Source organism: Dasypus novemcinctus, chromosome 17, assembly GCF_030445035.2.
Source record: "Dasypus novemcinctus isolate mDasNov1 chromosome 17, mDasNov1.1.hap2, whole genome shotgun sequence".
NCBI lineage: Eukaryota > Metazoa > Chordata > Mammalia > Cingulata > Dasypodidae > Dasypus > Dasypus novemcinctus.
Genome location: NC_080689.1, coordinates 62,837,235 through 62,850,222, shown reverse-complemented (window position 1 = coordinate 62,850,222; position 12,988 = coordinate 62,837,235).

The following is a 12,988-nucleotide window of genomic DNA, read 5'->3' as shown; positions in this document are numbered from 1 at the left end:
ACACCATGCTTTTTTCCTTTTTTTTTTTTCAGACCTAAAGAGAATGGCTTCCCCCTACATTTCCGGAGGTCCTGGGGCTGTCTCTCAGGTGATCAGGTTCCACTACTTAGCAATTAAAGCCCTGATTTTCCTGACTAAGCTCCCCCGGGGAGTCTTACTTACTTCCATGTTTGGAGTCTTTTTCGTTCCCAGAATTTTCTTCAGACCTTCCATTGCCCTCAATTTTCATCAGGAAAATTCCAGTGGAGCCCACATCTTTTCTGTACTAAATTTAACCCAGGGGCACCCAGATTTGGGGTTCTCCTGAGTCCTACCAGCTTCCTCAGGGATCCGGATGGGGTAGTGAAATGTTACCATCTCTGGCCTTCATTTGCAATTCCAGACAAGCCCCCCAAAATATTGTAGAAGTGGAGAGAGGTTCAATTATTTGCATATAGAAAGACCAGGACTCTGGAATGATCTTGGGAAGGAAAAAGATTTATGGCCAGCAGGACTCAGGACATTTCTGTTCAAAACCAGAGCTCTGAACAAGGTTTTCAAGTTCCTTTTATACAGGATGGGGAGACAAATGGTGCTTTTATGAAAGGAAAAGACTTTCTTTGTTAGCTAAGTGTTTGCCTGAGTACCAGATAGGTTTTGAACTAACATATCACCCACATTGGAACTTGATGCACCCTTGAATACACATCCCTTCTGAACATTCCAAGTCTACAGGGTATGTATTACTTCTTTGGATTTCTATGCACTTGTGGTGGCAGAATTAAATAATTTTGAATTCATGCACAGGCTATATTATATTTCCCCTTGAGGACAAGTTTAAGTTTATTGAAGATTTGGCATCACTATTTTCAGAATCTCTCTGGACTGACTGATATGTATACGGAGTTTTCATTGCTAAATTGTTTCCCGGGACTGGAGTCATTGCCATGGGTACCAAGGGCAGGATTGCAGCTTCTCACTGTCCCATAGGGAATGCCCAAAAGGCATAATTAAGTTCTCTCTAGCCTGACTGGAGCCATCTGAGGAGACAGTGACCTCTCAGGTGACCTGGAGGGAAGTCGTCAGTTTGTCCTGTGAAATGCCTGCTCTGCCCTGCCTCCTCTGTGGGAAGCCTGCACAGCTGTCACCCTCTGTGAATCTGCATTGGTGGATGGACATAGGCCACCACCCTGGTGTCCACAGTCTTTTCTCCCAGACCTATGTTTTTCAGTCTTTCTGAGTGTGATGACCCAACTTTCAGGTTGGGGTCCCACACATTGTGATTTAGGGGAGAGCCTGACCCTCACATGGGGGAAGGAAGACATAGACGTTATGGTTGCCAAGAAATGGCCTCTCAGGCCTGCTTTTCTAGGGTGGGAAGCACTTTGTAAGGGAAGAAAGTAAACACACTCTGGAGAAAGGTATAATAGCATTTTGCGGATGAGCAAAATCACTAGCTTAGAGGGTTATCTGCACTTGCTTATGGTCAGCCACCTTGAGTATCTTCTACCAACTAATACCCAAGCTCTCTGGTGCTCTAAAATTTTTACAACACTTATACCCACCCTTGGGCCTGAGCGAATTCGAGGCAGCCAAGGACACTGGCATGCTTATCCTTTTTGTAGGTCTTTGTTTTGCTCTCACAACAGCCAAGTGGCTCTATCTCTACTGCCAGCAATTCTTGCTGTAGTTCAAAGCCAAACAACCCCAGAAAACCTACTCCATGGCAAGTTCCAGGGCCCAGTGAGAATAATGGAAAGCTGAGGTGGCCTGGGAAGGTCTTGTGAGGCATGAGGGCCCATGAAATTCAGGATAGATGAGGGTCCTGCCAGCTGCATCTCACAGGAGGCCATGCCAGCTTTCTTCTGCAGGACAAGGCCCCAAGCATAAGGGTGTCCACAGAAAGGCTCTGTCTCTTAGCTCCCCCTGTCATCCCCAAAGCAATCTATACTTCACTAACTCGAATCTGCCCCCAAAACCCTGTTTTTATTGCAATCTTGCCTTTTTAGATCTAACAAGCATTTCCCAATGCCAGCTGTGTAGGTTTCAGGGCTCCGATGCCAGGACCTTTTCAAGGTGGCTCTACTTTTTCTGTGGGGGCCACTGGAACTTAGCCCTCCACCTAAGTGTCCCCTTAACCAACTCTGATGTCCTCTAGGATTTCTCAAAACAGTAGAAGCACTTCTGGGCTTTCTGTGTGGCTGATAAGCCATCATTACCATTGTGCCATCACGTACAATATGTTGGGAGTTCTGTGAGGCAGGGAGGTGGATGGTCATATACCCAGGTTCTGAGGTCAGTCTGTTTGTGTCCAGTCCCAGGTTTGTCTCTTACTGGCTGGGAAAGCCAGCCATTTGACTGGCCTACCTCACTTTACTCTTCTGTGAAATGGGGATAATCATAGTTCCTCCCTCATAGGGCTGTTATAATGATTAAGAAAGTTAATTTATATGATGAATTTGGAACAGAGCCTGGCACATGCATCCCTTGAATAAGCATTCGGTGTCTTCATTCCATGGTTTAATTGACTCTGCTACAACTCTCTGAGGAAAGTTCTATTAGTAATAGCTTGCGCATAAATTCAAAATTGTTTCCAAGTGTACCTAATCTCTCGAAATCCAAATAAAAATATAGACCTTATAGTTTTTGAATGTTCAGAAAGGATGTAAGACTGAATGTGTATTCAAGCTTGCATCCAGAGGAGATTTGGAGGATATGCTAAATTCACGTTGGCTTGGAATGTGGGGATTATGTGTTAAATCAAGCTTACCTGGAGGAAATAACCTAATACTCAGATAAAACACTTGAAGAAACTAGCAAAAGTCTTTTTGCAGAAGCACTGTTTGTCTCCCTGCTCTTATTTGCTCTGTATAAAAGGGACTGAAAAATTCTATTTGGGGCTTGGTTTTTATTAGGACAGGAGTCTGCTGAGTCTGGCCAATTGAAATAAATCAACCTCCTTCTCAGAGTTCTCGTTTCCTGGCCTTTGACACCGTGTACACCCGACTTCTCTACTGCATCTCTGTGGGCTTGTGCGGGTTGTCCTGAGAAGGTGAGAGGCAGCAACAGTTGTTTGCTGTTCCCAGACATCTCTGAGGAGGCCAAGAGGGCCTCAGCAAAGCTCAGCCCTGGGCGCCCCTGGACACCCCATTTGAGTCCAGAAAGAAGTTGTGATCTTCACTGGAGCCCTCCTGGATGAACCCGGAGGCACTGGAGGGTCTGAGAGACCCTGAGAAAGAAGCAAGGAGCTCTACAAGTCAGACTGGTAAGACCCCCGGGGGACATAGTGCAGGAAAATCCTAATTCTAAAATTAGGAGGGAGCCTGATCAACTCTCTAAAAGGGGAGGCCCTAATACTCCTGAGAATACAGGAGGAAGCTGTCTCCTCTCCAGGTCTGAGGAAAGGAAAGGGGGGTGGTTGTGTGCGTGTGCTTGCGGCAACTCAGTGAGATGCGGAAAATCACTTCTGCAGGGTGAGTGTAGAGTCCTCATCCGCGGTGACCTCATGATCAAGTGTGGTCTGGGGGTCCCTGCAAAGGGGCCCTCTTCCAAATTGGGGTCTTATACCAATCCGCTAAGTTTAAGAGGCGCTGAAAACTCCTGCAAGGGACGTGGCCGGAGACGGACGAAGCGTGAGGCTTGAGTGACTGTGGTACACCATCGGCACAGGGTGGAAATGGGAAACAGGCACAGTAAAACCCCATTACATTGTATGCTGAAAAACTTCCCCCATGCATTCTGTGAAGATGTGTATGGCATAAAGTTCCAGCCAGGAAAGCTTAGGATGCTTTGTGAAGTAGAATGGCCAACTTTCAGCGTGGGCTGGCCCCAGGAGGGCACTTTAGATCCCTGGATCATCCATAAAGTCCACGATGCAGTAACTGGAAATCCAGGGCATCCAGACCAATTCCCCAATATCGATGCTTGGGATAATGCTGTGAGCTAAAACCCACCTTGGTTAGGGAAGTGCGTGACTAAGGAAGCTAGAATTTGCCTAATACAAAAACTGAGGAGTGCCGTCCCAGGCACCAGACCAAACAATCATCATGCAAAGGGCCCAGAGAAAGTGCGTCCCAAGTCCAGTGCCAATCCGCCCATCTTAGAACGGCCATATGAACATGAATTTCCACCACCTTATGTGATGACTCCCGCCCTGGCAGTACTAAGGCATGAAAATGAGCTAGGCCTCAAAAGCAGTGCCCCGTTGTCATCATCCACTTGGGGAAGTGCGACGCCCACACCATCCCCACCACTGCTTTTATTGCCATCAGAGAGGGCACCTATACCCTCCCTGCAGTTGCCTTTACCACCATCTGCACCAGGGAGCCCTATGTCATCACAGCAGCAGCTTTTACCATCTCCGCAGTGGTCTTTGGCACCTTCCACGATGGAAAATGCAGACCCGCTGCTTTTATGGCCGGTTGCCCCTGGCAACACCACTGCAGCGCTGAGGTGGCAACTCAAACCGGGGAGCCCCAGGGGCTGAGGGAGCAGAGAGAAACGCTGCCTTCCAGCTACCTCTCCGTGAAGCCCGGACCCCAATTTTTTATGATGCAGATGTCCAGGTTCAGGGGGGAACCAGACATTCATCTATCAGCCCTTTATGACAACAGCCCTCTTTAACTGGAAAAGCCATACCCCACCATTCTCAGAGAAGCCTCAGGCCATGACAGACCTTTTCCAGTCCATCACACAGACCCACAACCACCTGGGCTGATTGTAAACAACTTATAATGACTTTATTAAACTTTGAAGAAAGAATGCATGTCACACAGGGAGCTCTAACATGGCTTAGAGAGCACCCACCTGAGGGAACTTTGGACAGTGATCAATATGCCCGCTTGCAGTTCCCAGAGGAGGATCCCTGCGGGATCCGAAGAGTGCTGCCAGGCTCAGCCAACTAGAAACATTGCATAGGGCCTTAGTTGAAGGATTCAGGGCAGGGAGCCACAAGGCAGCGAATATGGTGAAAACCAGTCAAATTCTATAGGCTCTGGATGATAGTCTAGCTCAGTTCTATGAGAGACTGTGTGAAGCGTTTCATGTATACACGTCTTTAACCCAGATGCTCCTGAGAGCCAAACAATGGTCAATGCAGCATTCATTGCCCAATCACAGACTGACATCTAAAAAGGCAGCAGAAGTTGGATGGGTTTGCTGGAGTGAATATCTCTCAGCTCATGGAAGTAGCTACTAAGGTCTGTGTCAACTGTGATGTAGAAACAAGAAGGGAAGAAAATCAGAAGATGAAAAAATAGGCAGATCTAGCAGCAGCAATGGTGGACAAATCCATTCCCGTGTCAAGGAGAGTAACCTGGCAATCCCCAGCCCTAAGGAGAGGGAAAGGCCCACGTCTAGGGCAAAATCAGTGTGCATACTGCAAAGAGGATGGGCATTGGAAGCAAGATTGTCCCAGCCAGCCACTTGACCCGGCCTCTGCAGCCAAAACATTAGCCAGAAAAGCTAGTGGGGCATCAAAACCCAAACGCTGGGTCCCTAAAAGTTCAGGAAAAAACCCTGCAAATCAGATCATTGGGCTGGCAGGAATGGAGGACTCTGATAGAGATTATTAGGACAGACACGGTTCCTATTCTCTCGGCCCTGAAGAGCCTATGGTCGGAGTCCAAATTGGGGGCCGCACCATACAGATGATGGTTGACACTGGGGCTCAACATTCTGTAATGACCAAGTCAGTTGGGCCTCTATCAAAGAGACAAGCCAATGTTGTAGGGGCAACCGGCAAATGTCCCCAATGGCACTTCCTTCAAGCCAGGACCTGCAACGTTGGGGGAAAGGAGGTCACTCACAAATTCCTTAATCTTCCAGAGTGCCCAGTCCCCCTCCTTGGTCGAGACCTGCTGTCTAAACTGCAGGCTCAAATTACCTTTGATGCCACAGGGCAGTCCACACTGACACTGGGGCCACAGGACCCTCCAAAAATAGCACTAACCCTTCCTCTGCAGGAGGAATGGAGACTGTTTTGCCTCAGTGAGACTGGCCAATCCATGGCCACGCAGCTCCCTTTTGAAGATGTGCCTGAAGTATGGGGAAAGGGTAACCCAACAGGGATGGCAAGTGACATTCCTCCAATTATTATTGAAATAAAGCCTAAGGCCAGTCCAGTAAGCATAAGGCAATATCCAGTTCTGCACGAAGCACAAGAAAAGTTCCAGCTACATATTCAGAGATTACTGAATGAAGGCATATTGAGGCCATGCCAGTCTCCAAGGAACACCCCACTCTTCCCAGTTAAAAAGGCTGATGGGGATGACCGCCCAGACCAGGATTTATGTGCAGTTAATTTGGCAGTAATAACCCTTCATGCTGCGGTTTCTAATCCGTACACTCTTCTCAGGTTAATACCCTCATCGGCAATCTACTTTTCATGCCTAGATCTCAGGGATGCCTTCTTCTGCATTCAGGTAGCACCCCGGAGCCAGCCAATTTTTGTCTTTACATGGGAAAATCCAAACTCAGGTGAAAAGCAGCAGCTTACATGGATGCGATTGCCTCAGGTATTGAAAATGTACCCACTATTTTTGGACAAGCCCTGGTCAGTGATCTCAAATCCTTTAAAGCAGAAAGCCATAACTGTTTTCTCCTCCAATATGTAGATGACCTCATTCTTGGAAGTTCCACCTACCAAGACTGCGCTGGCGCAACCCGTGGTCTTTTAAAGCATCTCCAGCAAAAAGACTATCAGGTGTCTAAGAGAAAAGCCCAAGTCTGTCTACCTCAGGTCAAATATCTAGGTTATAAAAGAAGGCAGGGGCACCATGAATTGGGACTTGAAAGAAAGTGATCTGTAGTCTCCCTGAGCCCAATACCCAACAGAAGCTGTGAGAGTCCTTTGGGGCGGCTGGAGTCTGCTGCAATCAGATCCCCAAATTTGGGGTCCTCACGCGCCCTTTATATGAAGCCACAAAGGGGGGAGATCATGATCCCCTGCTCTGGGAAAGCCCACAGAAAAATGCTTTCATGGCTCTCAAACAAGCTCTAATGGAAGCACCAAGCCTCGGACTTCCAGACCTCACTAAGCCATTCTACCTCTACGTTCACAACCGCCAAAGCATCGCAGTAGGAGTAATCACTCAATACCTTGGTTCCTGGCAAAGACCTGGAGCATATCTATCCAAACAACAGGACACTGTAGCCCAGGGATGGCCCTCGTGTTTACAAGCCATAGCAGCTGCAGCCATGCTTACAGTAGAAGCTATAAAATTAACTCTTGGGCAGCCTATAATTGTCTGGGTTCCGCATGCAGCAATCACAATCTTAGAAGCCAAAGGAACACATTGGCTTACTAACAGCTGCCTGGTGAAATATCAAACCCTATGATGTGAAAATCCATCCATCCAGCTGAAACTTGTATAAACCCTAAATCCCACCACCCTGCTACCTGTGGAGGCAGGGGTTCCAGCCCATAACTGCCTGGGAACATTGCAAGAAGCATATTCCAGCCAGACCTCCAAGACCAGCCACTGGCAAATCCTGACATGGAGTTCTTCACAGATGGGAGTGGCTTTATGCAGGGCAGCAATAGCTGAGCAGGATAAGCTGTAGTAACATCTGAGACCACAGTAGAGGCTCAGCGCCTCCCAGATAACACATCAGCTCAGAAAGCTGAACTCCTTGCCCTCACCCGAGCCCTGCAACTTGCAGCTGGAGCCAAAGTTAACATCCACACAGACTCCAAATATGCCTTCCTTACCTTGCATGTGCACAGAGCCTTTTACAAACTAAAAGGACTTACTAACTTCGGAGCGAAAGGCATTAAATAAGGCACACAGATTCTGGAGCTACTAGAAGCAGTTTGGAAACCTGTCAAAGTGGCTGTAATGCCCTGTAAGGGACACCAGGCAAGCCACAGCCCCAATGCCCAGGGAAATTGGAGGGCGGATGCTGAAGCAAAAAGAGTGGCATGGGAAGGATCCCTATCTGAAAACCTGGCCACTGCTCTCATTTCTCAACCTCTTAATTATCAGAACCTCCAGTATACACTGCATGCTGTTGGTCTGCAGCCTCTGAGTCACCGAGAGCCACAATATACTCAAGCTGAGAGAGTGGATACTCTCTGAGGGTGGCACACAAGGAGAAAATGGATGGTGGACATGGCCTGATCACAGAATAGTTGTGCCACAAGTATTAGCAGCACCCGTAGTTCAAGACTACCATGAGAACACACACTTGGGAAAAACCCATCTTAAGGAAGTTTTAGAAAGATTCTTCTATATCCCAAGACTAGTCGCTATCACCCATGCTGTACGCCAGTGGTGTGTGGCACGTGCAAAAAATAACCCTCGCCAGGGGCCCGCAGGAGCCCCAGGAGTCCAGAGAATTGGCAGTATGCCTCTTGAAGATCTAGTAGTTGATTTCACTGAAATGCCACATTCTGGAAGCTATACATATCTCCTAGTCCTTGTTTGCAAATTTTCTGGCTGGGTGGAAGGTTTTCCCACAGGAACAGAGAAAGCTGAAGAAGTAGCCAAGGTTCTCCTCAGGGAAATCATTCCTCACTATGGGCTACCCCTCTCAATTGGCTCTGACAGCAGACGTGCCTTTATCTCGGAAATCACTCAAAAGATTGCAAAGGCACTGTGCATCCAATGGAAACTGCACACGGCTTACCATCCTCAGAGCTCAGGAAAAGTAGAGTGAGTGAACCATACCAGAAAGACTTATATTGCCAAGATTTGCCAAGAAACTGGGCTAACATGGGTGCAAGTACTTCCAAGGGCTCTCCTACAAGTTAGAGCCAGCCCAAGCTGAAAACTAAGCCTAACCCCTTATGAAATCCTCTTTGGGAGGCCCCCTCCCTTAATCAGAAATATGGAAGAGGATCTCAGAGAAAGAGGAAACTTATCAATAGCTCAGCAGATGATCAGCTTAGGAAAAACCCTACAAAACCTGCATCACTGGGTCCAAGAAAGGGCCTCATTAGCTTAAGCAGCGCTGTACACCCGTACAAGCCAGGAGATGCAGTTTGGGTCAAGGACTGCAAGTCAGCTCCACTAACCCCTGAATGGCAAGGACCCTATCTTGTCATTTTATCCACCCCCACTGCAGTTAAAGTAGCTGAAATCACCCCGTGAATACACCGTAGCTGAGTCAAGCAAGCTGCCTCAGAGTCCTGGACCTGTATTCCAGAAACCCACAGCTCAACCAAACTCATCTTGTGAAAAAAAACAGAACACCAAGCCCTGCTCCAGTCACACCCCAGAAGCTGACTGGTCCACACATGGCTGAAGATTGAGGATGGAACACCCAGCCCTGCTCCAATCACACCCTGGAAGATGACTGGTCTACACACAGACGAAGAGTAGAAATCCAGTTTAATCCATTACAATGCACCTTTGGTATTTTTCCTACTTCTAGCCCTGACCCTCCCCTGATTCCAGGTCGACACCACAGAGTGTGAGCTTTGTGTTCAAAAGGTGCGTACAGGGACCCATGTAAATACCACATTAATATATCACAGCCATTACACCTGCAAGGGCCAGGTAACCACCTGTCAGTTTCTGGGAATCTCCTGTAGTGTCTGTAACGCATCTGGCCAAAGAACCTGCTATGACTCTAGACCCCCAACAGTCTCCCATAAATGGGAAATAAGAGTGCTTGATCAAAATGGGGAGCTACTTTCCTCTACCTCAGTCACTAGCCAGAAGCAACGAGTGTCCCTCCTATTTGACGTATGTCAAGTTATAGACACTGGGATACCATGGAACACAGATTGTGGAGGGCTCAGCTGGGAGCAGACCTGTACTCATAACAATAAGTATATGTGCACTCTGGAAATGAAAATTGAAGCCCAAGGAGGGGGGCTTTTGGTGGAAATACATAGGTAGATGCTACTGCCCCTCCTGGTCCTGTGTCACCTGCGCCACCTGCAATGCAGAGACAGCTAAACAAACAGCCATCCTCACCAAGGGTGTGGCCTCAGCTAACTGTCCACATGGTCCATGTAACCCCTTAAACCTCACCATCCTTAAACCTGAATCCTGGCAGACTCAGGGAGTCCAAATGGGCCTCGGCATTGATGGTAAAGGAATAGACACAGGAGCCTACATCTGGGTTGGGTATCAGGAATACCCCTCACAAGTCAAGCCCATTCTGTGTTCCACTCCTTCTATGAAGAAATGGAAAGGCCCTGTTCCATCCCACAAGCAGCAAGAAACCTCTGTATAAGCCTGGCTGAAGTGGTGGGGGCAGCCTTAAATGTCTCCTCATGCTAGGTGTGTGGAGGAACTAATATGGGAGACCAATGGCCCTGGGAAACCAGGGAATACAATTACAGCCAACCATATAATGCAACTGGCCTCCTGGCTGTCCCCCGAGATAGAATGTGGCCCTTGCAAACTTCTGTCATAGGAAAATATTGTGCTTCAAGGGCCTGCCTAAGCTCCTCTATAGCTGTTGGAAACCTAACATGTACAGGGGGAAACTGCCAAAATTATACCACAAATACAACCGAGCCTTGGGGAACATGGAATGAATCTGACCTTGTTCTCCTAAATCGTACTTTCCCCAAATTTATCACAGTGTGGAACTCCACCACAAAGGGTCCCTTTACTGCCCCAAATGGTTTGTACTGGATTTGTGGGACCGTTGCATTCCAGGAACTTCCGCGAAACTGGTGTGGTACTTGTATGCTCGGTACAATAAAACCCTCCTTCATCCTCATTCCCTTAACAGAAGGGAAAGAGCTAAGCCAGCCAGTATATCAAAACATAAGAGAAAAAAGGGCTGTCATTACCTGGGGAGGTGAAGAATGGCCCCCGGAGTGTATAATCCAATACCTGGGCAGAGGATGGCATGTGGAGTTATCGAAACCCATCTATATGCTAAACCAAATCATCCACCTACAAGCTGTGGTAGAGATAATAACTAATGAAACTGCCCATGCACTAAACTTACTAGCCCAACAGCAAACTAAATTCAGAATTGCTCTCTATCAAAACTGTCTTGCCCTAGACTATCTCTTGGCAGGTGAAGGGGAGTTTGTGAAAAATTCAATCTCTCTAGCTGCTTCCTTGAATTAGATAGCACTGAAAAGGTTATTGATGAAATTACAAGCAAAATAGTAAAAATTGCTCATTTCCCAGTGCAAACCTGGAATGGTTGGAATTTAAATAATCCCTTTGGAAGCTGGCAGTCAATAGTAAACAATTTCAAGCTTTTACTGGAAATAATTGCCTTCCTCATAGGAGAATGCACCATCCTTCCTTGCCTCCTCCCTTTCATCATAAACAGAATGTGTGCCCTAATAAATGGTATAGTAACAAGGCAAACAGCTGCCCATCTCATGGCTCTATATACATACCAGTCAGTCCAGAGGGACTCAGGCAATAGTGATGCTGAAACTTAATAACTTAAGCTTGGCCTCAAAGGGGGGAATATAATATAGCCTGTGCATCAATTCAAAATTGTTTCCAAGTGTACCTAGTCTCTAGAAATCCAAATAAGTAATATAGGCCCCACAGTCTTTGAATGCTCAGAAAGAATATAAGACTGAAAGTGGATTCAAGGTTGCATCCATATGAAATGTGGAGGATATGCTCAATCCAAGCTGGCTTGCAATGTGGGGAATATGTGTTAAATCAAGCTCACCTGGAAGAAATAACCTATCTAATACTCACATAAAACACTTAAAGAAACTAACAAAAAGTCTTTTATACAAGCTCCATTTGTCTCCCTACTCTTATTTCCTCTGTATAAAAGGGACCGCAAACTTTCATTTGGGGCTCAGTTTTTATCAGGACAGGAGTCTGCTGAGTCTGGCCAGTTGAAATAGATCAACCTCCTTCTCAGAGTCCTTGTGTCCCTGCATTCGATACTGTGTACACCTGACTTCCCTACCACTTACACCCAACTACTCTAAACATTTCAACCCCATTTTACAGATGGGAAGCTGAGGCCAAGAATTTGGATGACTTGCTCAAAGTGCATATGAACCCCAGTGCTGTAAACACTCTTTCCCCTCTGACCACGAAGGGGTCTACCCTCTGCCTGTAGCCCCCAGACCCTGCTTAAACATCTGCTCTTCTGCTAGGCCATGCAGGTGCCAGGAAGTGGCCAGGTAGCTTTCTGCATCCTGGCAGGGCTCGAGGCCTACTGGCTTCTCCAGCAACAGGAAGGTCTTGATCTGAGGGTCTCTGTGGGGAACTGAGCTTTTCTCAGTTTCCTGGGATGATGGCCTATGGGAGCGCCTGCTTGTCTGCTGTTCTTCTCTGGTCTTTGCCTAGAGGCATGTTTGACCTCTGGTTGACTCTACTAGTGTCACCAAGAGAATAACCCTGGCTCCTCCCATGGGGGCAGGGCAGGAGGGGCCCCAAGCAAAGTGAAATATGGAGCCTGGTAAGCAGGACCACCTGCAGGGCTGGGTGGACCAGGAATGTGTGACTGGGGGGCAGCTTTGTGGGGAGTCCCCTCATACCTCATGGGAAAAGAACTGCAGTGGAGGTGGCAGACCTGAGTTCTAGACATAGGTATTCTGGACATAGTTTTTTTTTTTTTAATTTATATAAATCTTGTTCCCTCATCATCTTTTGGTGTGTCACTTTGCTGCACGGGGGCCTGTGCCTCTTGGCAGGTCTGGGAAGCCTTTCTTTTTTTAACCAGGAGGTCCTGGGATCAAAGCCCAGTCCTCCCCATGGTAAACGGGAGCTCTACTGCTTGAGCCACAGCTGCTCCCCTCGATCCTTTCTTTACATCACTCTTTGCTTCTCTTACTAAGTCTGCTTTGTGGAAACTCTTTCATGCCTTCCCTGATAAGAGGAGAGAACCAAATCTGTGTCTGAGCCAAACCTGATCAGTGGGACGGGTGATCCCTGAGGGGGCTGGTCATCTCAGCTGGGTCCCAGGGCACCAGATGGAGGAAAGACACATGAGGTGGATCCGCTGAAGCATGTGCAGGAGAGAGGGCAATTCTGCTGAGTCTCCAAGAGGAGAATGATGTGGCTTGGGCCCCTTAGCCCCATCCAGAGTGTCTTTCTCCACTGCAGAGGCAGGA